The 10985-nt window shown below is 41.1% G+C and overlaps 1 protein-coding gene and 1 long non-coding RNA gene across 2 annotated transcripts in view; both read right to left on the reverse strand.

Annotated features, from left to right (window-relative positions):
* The window catches only part of KCNK13 (potassium two pore domain channel subfamily K member 13), a 55757-nt gene that overhangs the window by 7839 nt on the left and 36933 nt on the right, over window positions 1-10985 (reverse strand). The window lies entirely within an intron of this gene.
* The window catches only part of LOC142502900 (uncharacterized), a 28563-nt gene continuing 21727 nt past the window's right edge, over window positions 4150-10985 (reverse strand). Inside the window, exons 2-3 of the long non-coding RNA XR_012803890.1 lie at window positions 5730-5853; window positions 4150-4573 (exon numbers count right to left, since the gene is read on the reverse strand). This is a non-coding gene — a long non-coding RNA (uncharacterized LOC142502900). The remainder of the gene's footprint in view (window positions 4574-5729; window positions 5854-10985) is intronic.

Consider the following 10985-nt stretch of genomic DNA (forward strand, 5'->3'; position numbering starts at 1 on the left):
CACTGTGATTATCAGGTTTGGAAATACCTGTCATTATTGTCACCTAGCTGCTGTTTTTTTTCTCACAGCATTGTGTAAGTCACTTTGATATTAATTTGATGTTGCACGAGCACTTATCATTGTTTTAAGCACAATATTGTTAGCACTTAGTTTAGTGTAGGTTAGCGCTTTTGGAGGGGTTATTTTCTTTGTTTTGTTCATTTTTGGAAAAATTGAAATTTGAAAATGTTGTCAGTGATTTTAATAACAAAAAGAGCCACAGAATTAATGTTTAATGCACATTTACTTAAATCAGAGCTAGTATCCATAAACTTAATTCAGATATCCAATACTCTACATTGTACTATTCTGTTATACTACTTATTAATAATTCTTAATTATTCCATTTTCCATAATCTCACAATTTTATTTAACATTACATACATGTGTATATTTACGTCAACATATATAGATGTATTATTATACTAAAAAGGTTTTGTAAGGTAATTCAATTAAAGCAAATTATTAAGTTTGATTTAGCATTTTTCTTCTCATTTTTGAGTCATCTGAGATTTTTGGGGCATTGAAGGGGTTAAAATTATATGCAGCTCTACAAGTCTCAGGGATTGAAAGGGTGAATATAATCTGCTAGCTTTATCTTTCTTATATGAGCTGTTCCAGTACTGAGAGAATTAACTCACTATGCTAGTTGTAATCTTTTTTTACTTCTGTTGTTCTCAGTTTGTCTTTTATACAATAGCACAAGAGCAGTAACATGTCCCAAACAATACAGCTGCATGCTCTTGATAAACATTCCCTGCATTTCTCTTTGTAATGTAGAAGTAGAAACTGCTGGCCAAACACAAGCAAGATGTAATGATTTACTAATGCTTTGTCCAAAGACACAGATACATAACCTTTACAGAAACTTGTTGTTTCTCATTGTTAAACATGATATGTTATGTATTAACATGCCCTTGGTTTTCTGTATAATGTCTGGGCACAACTGAATAAACTTTGAAGTGTGGAAGCAGACCTGTTGTCTGACTCCTCTCTTCCCGAGCTCGTATTTGTCTGTGTTTCGGAGAGTGCTAAACCAGTGCTGTCTAAATCACTAGGTTGAGTGAAGTGATTCCTACCAAAGTAAAAAAGTAACGCTTTCAGGCATAAAACCTTTTCATAGGCCCTTGGCACTGTACCCATTGTGCCCAATGGATAATCCAGGCCTGGTGACCGCACACGTGAGTGTGACTTGTTATTTTATTGTGTGTTTAATAAATGTTTTAATGTACTATTGGTGGCCGTGGTGTGCTATTTTACTGATACATTGTTACTTTTTGGTGATTGGACCAAACAGCAGCGACCTCCTGAGATAGAATCTATTTTATTGGACTAACTTTATCATTTGGACCCTCAGTAACCAGCATAAGAGACGACCTAGCTGCTCTGTGGACTGTAGGTACTAACCTAATGTGTCACGGATTATATTAATCCACGTAACTGTTCACTTTGTTCATTTACTTATTTTTTTATTTATTTTCGTCATATTTATGTTTAATATATATATTAAAAATCCTGTTTTTTACCTAATTAAAAAGAAATATCTATTTTCATTTTACTAATAGACGCTAAATATATCCAATATTGAATTGTTCCGTTTAACCGCTCTGTTTACTTACTCTTTGAAATATGGTGGTAATAATACTATCTTATCCTACACTTATTTATCTAACTAGCCACCCAGAATCTATTTAGAAAACCTTTATAAAGAAACCTTCACGAGTTCCCGGGCTCAGTGATATTAAAATAGCGATAGTGCAGAATAAACGAGTTCTTCAGTATTAGAGGATACCTTTTTTATTTGGTCTAACAATCTATAGTATATGGTACTATCAATTTGTAGTCCAAATAAAAAAGGTATCCCCAAATACTGAAGTACTCATTTATTCTGCACTACCGCAACTGGACTAACACGGCTATTTCTATTTCATTCATAAAGTAGGAATACAGCTGAGCAGAACATTGTGGCCAGAACACTGTGAGGTCATCAGTGACATCAGAATGAAAGGTGTGGCTGGAGTAGTCATCACTCATTGGTCAAAATACTATCTGCCATTAGATAGCCAGGCAGCTGATAAGAGCATTGTGAGGTCACGGGAGCTCATCGGAACATCACAATACACTGAGTGTTGGGGAGCTATAAATGCTGAAGCAGGAGGAGTTATGAGCTCAAGCCTCGGTATCCAATATCACCACTGACAGATTTAATCTGTCAGTCAGAACAGAACGGTCAGTTATCATTCAACCCATCACAGCGCTGAACCTGTGAAACCAACTCAACTGTGGCAAGTAACACAGATCAAGAAGCTTCCTAAAGAGTGCGACAATACACTCAACAAGAGAACTTGGAGTAATGAGGCTCAAGCCTCGGTATCCAATATCACCACTGACAGATTTAATCTGTCAGTCAGAACAGAACGGTCAGTTATCATTCATTCATCAGCCTGGAGCAAAGGAGGAGGAGAGTTTCCCTGTAACCGCATCAATAACATCCTGATGGTCAATGGAGGCGCAGAGAGAGATGCGAGTGCAGAATATTCTAACCAGGGCCAGTTGGGACAAGTGACCAGTCCACATGTGCATGGTGTATTTGAACGATGTAACATAGGTTGAACTCGATGGACGTATATGTCTTTTTTCAACCTCATCTACTGTGTAACTGTGAATTTGAGATTAGATATTGAGTTGGCTGTCAATCCAAGGGAGCTAATTTATATATATATATATATATATATATATATATATATATATTTGAAGCAGGGGGTCTCCAGAGCTGAACCCCGTTAATTTCAGCTCCGGTGACCCCCTATTTCCAGAGATACTTACCGTATATACCGTTGCCGGTAGCTGCCCCCCCCCCTCAGGGACCCCCAGTGCACTGTGTGTGTGTGTGTGTGTGTGTGTGTGTGTGTGTGTGTTGGGTCCTGCTCCTTTCATTCGTCCTGGGCCCCAAGCTCCCTGCTGGCGGCCCTGCTTCTCACAGCATGGATACAGCCAATGTGAAATACTTAACACATGTAAAAGCAAAACACTAGGAGATGAGATGTGTGCCCTGAAGAGCTTGCAATTCAAATGTGAGCAGCCAACAGCCTGACTGTGTGCTAAGTAATTATATAGTATATATGGTAGTGTATTAGAACATACAGAATTTCTCAACTGCCAACACAATGCACGTGACAGAAAAGTCACAGAAAACAAAACAGACACCCGAAACCGTTTGTGTTCGCATCATGGAGACGAAATAAACATCTATGCAAACGTCTGTTCGTAGCGTGCTCCAGACTGGGTAATATTTATTTATTTCTATTTGCAATTAGAATTGTACAAAAGGCGGAATTCGGTTGATTTAGGAGAGAGATTAAACGCGTGTAACAGTAACTGACAAAACGATGAGACTGTGGAACAAAAGCTCGTTAAATAAAATAAAACAACTCCTGTGTCTCAAATCAGGTCACATTTTCAATGCAGATTAAATCAGAAAATTCATTATCTGAAGTTATTGCAGCGTGCTTAACCCCTTAACTCCTGCAGGGGTCAGCAACACACTCCCCCTGGCAGCCAATCAGTTAAAATTACTCTTTTTATCTTAATCATTTCCATTTCAGAAGAGATTGAAAACAGGGGTAAGAAGCACCCAGCTATTTAGTCTGCCTTTGGTAGCGGCAGCAACAGTACGGCACTTTTCTATATTATTTTAGGTTTATTAGTTAAATATGCAAGATGACAGAATATTACACATACAGTAACTGTAAAAAAAAAAAAAGTCCTGTGTATTGCACATTGTCTTGATTTGGAGTGGGTGGAGATGTTAGTGGAGTTTTTTCTCTGCATACTGAAATAGATTAGGGCTGCAGAGGAGAAATTCTAAGACACGAAGACCAATCTTTCCTGACTCAAAAATAGTGTAAGCTGACCATTAATGAGATTTGGTGTATAGGGGAGATATTTTAATATAATAGAGCAGGGGCGGCCAACTCCAGTCTTCAAGGGCCACCAACGGGTCAGGTTTTCAGGATATCCCTGCATCACCACAGGTGGCTCAATCAGTGGCTCAGTCGTGGCCACCTGTGCTGAAGCAGGGATATCCTGAAAGCCTGACCTGTTGGCGGCTCTTGAGCACTGGAGTTGGCCACCCCTGCAATAGTTGATCCTACAGTACCTACAATGCAATATTATTATTAGAATATATAAGGGATATGAAGCACCTTTTCTATAGTCGGATGTATTTTCTCACAAGAACATGTGCCTTTTTAGTCTATACGAGATATAACTGCCTTTGGATTAGAAGTGTATTACATGTGAAAAAGAGACGGACAGCACGAGGTTCCCCCTTCATACATGAGCACAGGATTTCCAATATGGATGCTGTCGCCTTTAAAATTCTGCGTAGCCGTTTCCATGGCGATTTTCCCATTACTGCTTCGGGGAATTGGCTTCCAATTCCGCGGTGCAGCGCACACGGGCAGGGCTGGCTATAAGGAAACTGGAGAGGCTGACAATTCATATTCAAACCTTTCTTTCAGATGAATCGGAGCTGCAAGAAGCCATTTAATAACAGTTATCTATAGTGTGAAGCGGGACATGTTCACCGGAATAGACGTGTTACTTAGATGGATATTCATTTAAAGCAGTTAAAAAAAACAATTGAACCATTTATCTCCTATATATTTTGTTTGTCTGGTCACTATGTCTTTGCACACCTCAAGATATCGTAACCACATCTTGAATGATGGTTCCGGAAATCAAGGAGCAGGTTTTTGCCAACCTTTAGATACAATTCACACATGACATCACTGATGACATCACAAATGACATGATCCCATCATACAACCCTCAAGCTCCCACTTAATCTTGGTGACTCTGAAAATCCAATTTTAAACATTAGCAAAAATTCAGAAGCAGCCAAAAGTTCTTCAAGAGCGCGAGAGCAGTGTTTAGGATGAGCGCACAATGTCCCACATACACGCAGGCATTAGACGCGCTCGATCAAACACTTCGGAATCTCGGAGGCAACAAAACTATTATACATGGAGTTGTTGATTTAGCAGGGAATTTCGCATTAAGAAACTTACAATGTAAATGATCCCTTTATGACTCTCAGTATTTTGGGGTTTCATAGAATTCATGAGCAACGCCGGGTACATTAGCTAGTCCTTTATATTTCATCGTTATATACTTATACATTTTCAAGTCCCATAAGGGGTTGTTTGAAGAGTGTTTTTGCTGTGTGATTATTTTCACTGTAATATCACTTGGGGGGCAGCCTAATCTATACTTACTAACACCCCCTACTTATTAGGAGAAGTTTCTAATACTTAGCTGGAAAAAATTGTATAATTGTTCTACTTTCTCCCTGACAGCGGTTCCCTCGTCCCACTGCCAGATTACCCCATCGCTCTCATTTGGATGTCAAATCTGTCCCCTTAATTGTGAAAATGTATTATTGAGATTTTAGGGGCTTAATATCAATTATTTTAGTGGAAATTACTTAATAAAGTACAGCTACATAAAGCCTGACACCTTGCCACATGGAGATTACAGTTTGTGCGGCGTGGGCAGCTTTTCTCACTGATCTGGATACTGGTGGCTGTTCTGTAGGTAGCTACACTATGTATTATTTGCATGTAACTTTGGAACTCCAGCAAACATGGTGATTACATGTTGGGGTGTAAAGTATGCATCAAGCTCACCTGTATCACACAGATTGTGTCAATGTATCATCTTATAGTGCTTCAATGTTTGCTGCCAAAGAGTTTATTTGCATCAGCAGGGATTGGTCCTCTGGAATCATATGAGGAAACAGGGCTGGATTTACTAAGTGCAGAAATAAAAGACTTAACTTTCTTTGTATAATTTTCTCTTGTTTCTCATCATTTTAACACTTTTCCTCCAGAGCGGCCTGCATCCCACTGCCCACTAGCAGCAAAAGGGCTAAAACCTGAGTGGACATTAGCTCTTCTGCCTTTAAGACTTTATTCTGACATTTATTGTAGTGGACGGAGACACTGGTAAAATGAATATTTGATTCGCCTTCCTAGAATTTTTGTAGGCATCATTTTAAAGTAGTGTCCTCCAAATGTTCCCAATCTTTATTAATAAATTATTATTTATAGCAGAATTTTTTTTTTATCACAGAATGATCATATGCTTTATCTTGCAGGCACCACTCGACATGGACTGATCATATAATTAGGATGCATTAGCCAGGAACCGTCCTGTATGGAATATGAAAAACGTGTCGAAATGGCGTTAAATTATCCTTCACTGGTGTTTGTTATTAGAGGATGTTTTTAGGTGGATTCTACACGCTCCGCAGTAAGGAGCTTGGTCAAAAACACGCGGGCTGCGTTGTTAGGCTTTTCTGCATGTTTTGTAATCATTTAATGCTGCATCGCTCCCAGATTTATTATAATAAACACAGGTCCCAAGCAAATTGGTCTAGCGGCAGAAAAGGCGACGTTCAAAACTTCCATAACATCCTCCATAACCGCCTCCATAACTGTCACGGTGACTTTATGGCAGGCTGTAATTTACACAAAAATATATATAATATAATATATATATATAACTGGGTTGAACTGGGACGAGACTTAGATATGATAAAATATAATTTATTCCTTGATAAAAGGTGAACACAACAGATTATACAAATAACAGGCAAAATATAGACACTTACTTAAAGATTAGGAGAAGAAATCCATCAGGATACAGGATGGCCATTTCTTCCATATTTCAGTTGACATCACAGCACGACAGGCAGGTCATGAATGAAGACTCATGCATGAAGACACAGGCATGAAGACATGCAGACATGAAGACATTTGCATGAAGACCCTGAGTAAGGGGTGACTCTGACTTATATATCATTTTAACCCTTCTCTACACTCACGGCGCCGAGCCGTCTAGCAAAAGTCCTTTTGAAGCTCTTTGAAGCTGGACTTGCAAGATATCACACTTAAAAACCAAACAGTTCCTAGTCCCTGCCTCCAACATAAACAATTCGGCACTTTAGCCTTTGATCACCAGGCTATGTAAATTCTAGCAAGATGTTCTTCCTGCTCATTATCATAACAGATGGAGTCTGCAGTGTCCAGAACAAAACCAAAATTCCATATATACTGTAAATAACTTCATAACTTCAGTTAAATGGTACTTACTGGCACGCGAACCATATTAATACATTCCGTCACACCTGACGCTCCCAATGAGACTAAATATTACCATGTAGTACTAAAATTAAGAGAGATATTAATATCTGCTTCTTAGTATCTGTTAAACCTCAGGTGTCTGTATCTGTTAGTTGCGGGTAAGTCCCAAGAATGCACCTATGTAACTCTTAGCACGTTCAGCCAAGGACATCTCATAATATTCTTATATTTAATAAGGTCACTCATTTTGTAGCCGCACTCCTAAATCAGAGGTGTTTGGGCCAGTCTACCATATGGCAGGATACTATGGTTTGTAAGTGTGAGTTATAATGCTCACCCCCCACTCTAGCTTCCTGCAAACAGGTAGACTGGCTGGGCCTTTGATCAGGGCTGTTTCCTAACCATATTCCCTTGGCCTGCAAATTAGGGATTAACATACTGTGCCCCAAAACCCCCATATGTACTTTTCACACCCAACTTCAATCAAGCCTTTTGAAGTCCAGATTTTCTGAAAAGACACAATACAGTTGTATTCTCTTAAACTGTAGTTTATTAACCCCTTAAACCCCAGTGTGTGTGGTGCAGACACTGGCCCAGAACCAATACATTTTTTTTACAGGGGAATAAGCATTTGGATATTGTAGCGAGGTAAAACATTTCTGGACCTCAGTCCAGTTAACCCTTTGCTTCCCAGGTGAGAGTAGAGGGTGGCCAATTGGGGTGTAACCCCTTTAATCCCGGGCCAAATCCTCACGACCGTCACAATAACCTCTTCCATAACCTCTTCCATAACATCCTCCATAACATCCTCCATAACCTCTTCCATAACCTCTTCCATAACCGCCTCCATAACCTCCTCCATAACCTCCTCCAAAACCTCCTCCATAATATCTCTGGGCTTTATTCAATAAGGTCCGATGCAATAGACTTTTTACAATCCCAGAAAAGTCTACAGTATGTGATTGTAGAGGGAGAGGGGGGTTGGCCCAGTATTAAAGGGGTTGCACCCCATATGGCCACCCCCTGACCTCACCAGGGAGGCAAGGGGTTAACTGGACTGCGGTCCAGGAATGTGGCTTACACCTTGTCATGTCAGGAAACTGTATGTTCCCCTGTTCCCATGTTTCATTATAATCCTGTATTTTAATGTTTTAAAGTGCATTTCTGTATCTCCAGTTCTGGAGGTCACAGAGAGTTGATATTTGGCCAATATGTGGAGTCACTGTAGGCATTAAAAACTGGCAAATTTCGACCCACTGAGCCCACCAGAATGGAACTTATTAAAATGTGTAGATATTAAAGAGTATATGTATGGTATTTTGGATCTGCTCTGAAAAATGCAGACTCCATCTGCTATGCTAAATAGGTCAGGAAGGGCAGCCGGATGATTGAGCCTAAGTACTAATCAACAGACCAGTACTAATCAGCAGACTCTGCCACTCTAATTGTTACCTGAGGGTGGAGAATCATCAAACTGGAGTGGTTTGTAAGTGTTATGTCTACACCTACAAACAATGCAGATACTTCATTTGGTAAACTGGTCGTCGCCCCTGATTTAATTATGGAGCTACCCATAGAGTCACAGTACACATGGGCTAATTAGCTGAGGGCATGGGTTAATCTGTGTCTCCCCGTTAGGGATTGGATACAGATAATTGTTCACCAATAGTCTGTATTCAATGTTAAGAATAGGGTTACACAGGTATATAAACTGTGTCCACCCTACAGTTTTTAGTTGTGCTTCTGATACCATCTTGAATGTCACTGGACTGCTGGAGAATTGCTAGCTGATACTTCTCCATCCCCCAACCCTAAGTAAGTGTTACCTTGTCTGTTAATTGTACTATATTGCTGTGTTCACCTTTTTTAAGGAATAAATATATTTTATTATATCTAAGCCTCGTTCAGTTCAACCCAGATATTTGATGTTCATTATATCTTGTCATAAGCTACCGTGACAGTGATATATTTGGGGTGCCACAGGTTGGAGATCCTGGTCTCTCGTGTCACAAACCAGAGATTAACGGGTCAGCTCAACCTAGCAAACAAAAAACAAAGTATCAATTGAATCCGCTTCCTGAGGGAGATTTAATCACCATTAAGGTAAAGTTTTTTCACCTATTGCTTGTGTAAAACTAAATGTTACTATGGTCCCATTTAATTATAATCAGAGCTGCTCATCATTGCACTTCCCCAATATCTCTTTTATATTAATTATGCTGCCATCAGTAACCACACAACATAACAAAAGGGAAATAGTCTGAATCAATCATGTACGTGCACATAAACCAGTTTACAAACAACCTTATCACAAAATAGATTAGGTAAGAGCATAAAAACTCTCACAAGCTTTTAGTCACCATGGAGACATTAAGCGCTGGATACATAATTGAAAACGACGTGTACTTCTCTGATTTAACAATGGGGCCAATCCCCTACACGTAACCTACGCAATAAAACACCCTGACATAAACACACTGTTCCCTATGTTCCTAGAAGGGACTGATGGGTTCCCACCTCAAGTACCACGAACAGTAAGGACATACCTGAACAGGTGATTCAGTCAAAATAATTGAGCCACCTGCGCCCCTGTAGGTAACTCCTTAACCCCTTAAGGATGAATGATGCGAATTCACCTCATACTGTTCAATGACTTTTTCATCTGGTGATGTACAAAAACCGAGGCATTAAGGTTAAATTCCCCCGACTGTCCGTGGTATGTGAGCTCTGGAGTCGGGAGTCGGGAGCCCTGCTGTGCATGAGTTGGTCAGGATGGAAGGAAGAATATTTGAGACGATGGGTTGGCGAGGATTCCTCCGTAATATCCCCAAGATCTGACACTTTGCGGTGGTTAGACACAGTCAGCCCTCTGCTCCCCCCGATCCCTGGGAGTTACTCCTGATATTACTGGACTTATGCTGATATTACTGGAGTTACTCCTGATATTACTGGGAGTTACTCCTGATATTACTGGAAGCTGCTCACATTTCATTCCCTTTATGTGCTGCTCACCGTTGCAGTATGAAAGCACCAGATCGTTTGGTGACATGATTAAGAAAACAGCTTCCCTGTGCAGGGGCGGCTAACTGCCGTCCTCAAGGGCCACCAACAGTTCAAGTTTTAAGGATATCCCTGCTTCCACACAGTCAAAGACTGAGCCACCGATTGAGCCACCTGTGCTGAAGCTGCAGGCGTGGCCAACTCCAGCCCTCAAGGGCCACCAACAGGCCAGGAATTAGGCCGAGTCCATGCTCCCTGCTTGCTCGCTGAGGCTCAGGGAAAGCGGCTGCTTTCCCTGGCCTTGCGGTTGCTTATCGCACGCGCCGTCAGCGGGCCATCAGGGGGCGGGCCGGGGGCCGGCGCGTCACTGGCCGGGGGCGGGCAAGTGACGTCACGGAGCTGGTTCGCCCTCATTGGACGAACCGCTCACGTGACCGGCCTGTCTCGCCGGCAAGCGGGGGAATTTTAAATTCCCCTAAAACCTGCGCTTCCGCAAGCGCGCGGAAGCGCAGGTGAGCCCCTACTAAAGCCGCTCTAATTGCGGCTGTAGGGGCTCAGTGCTGAGCGGGAGCGCGCGTCAGCACGCTTCCGCAAGCAGCAAACATGGCGGAGGCCTTAGGGATAGCCCTGCTTCCACACAGGTGCCTCAATCAGCGGCTCGGTCGAAGACTGCATCACCTGTGCTGAAGCAGGGATATCCTTAAACCTGACCTGTTGATTGCCACGGTCGCACAACTGGCCACAATATCTAAACAGAACCTATGAAATAAATAATTTCTGGTTATTATTTTGGAGCTA

This window comes from Ascaphus truei, chromosome 9, assembly GCF_040206685.1.
Source record: "Ascaphus truei isolate aAscTru1 chromosome 9, aAscTru1.hap1, whole genome shotgun sequence".
Taxonomy (NCBI): Eukaryota; Metazoa; Chordata; class Amphibia; order Anura; family Ascaphidae; genus Ascaphus; species Ascaphus truei.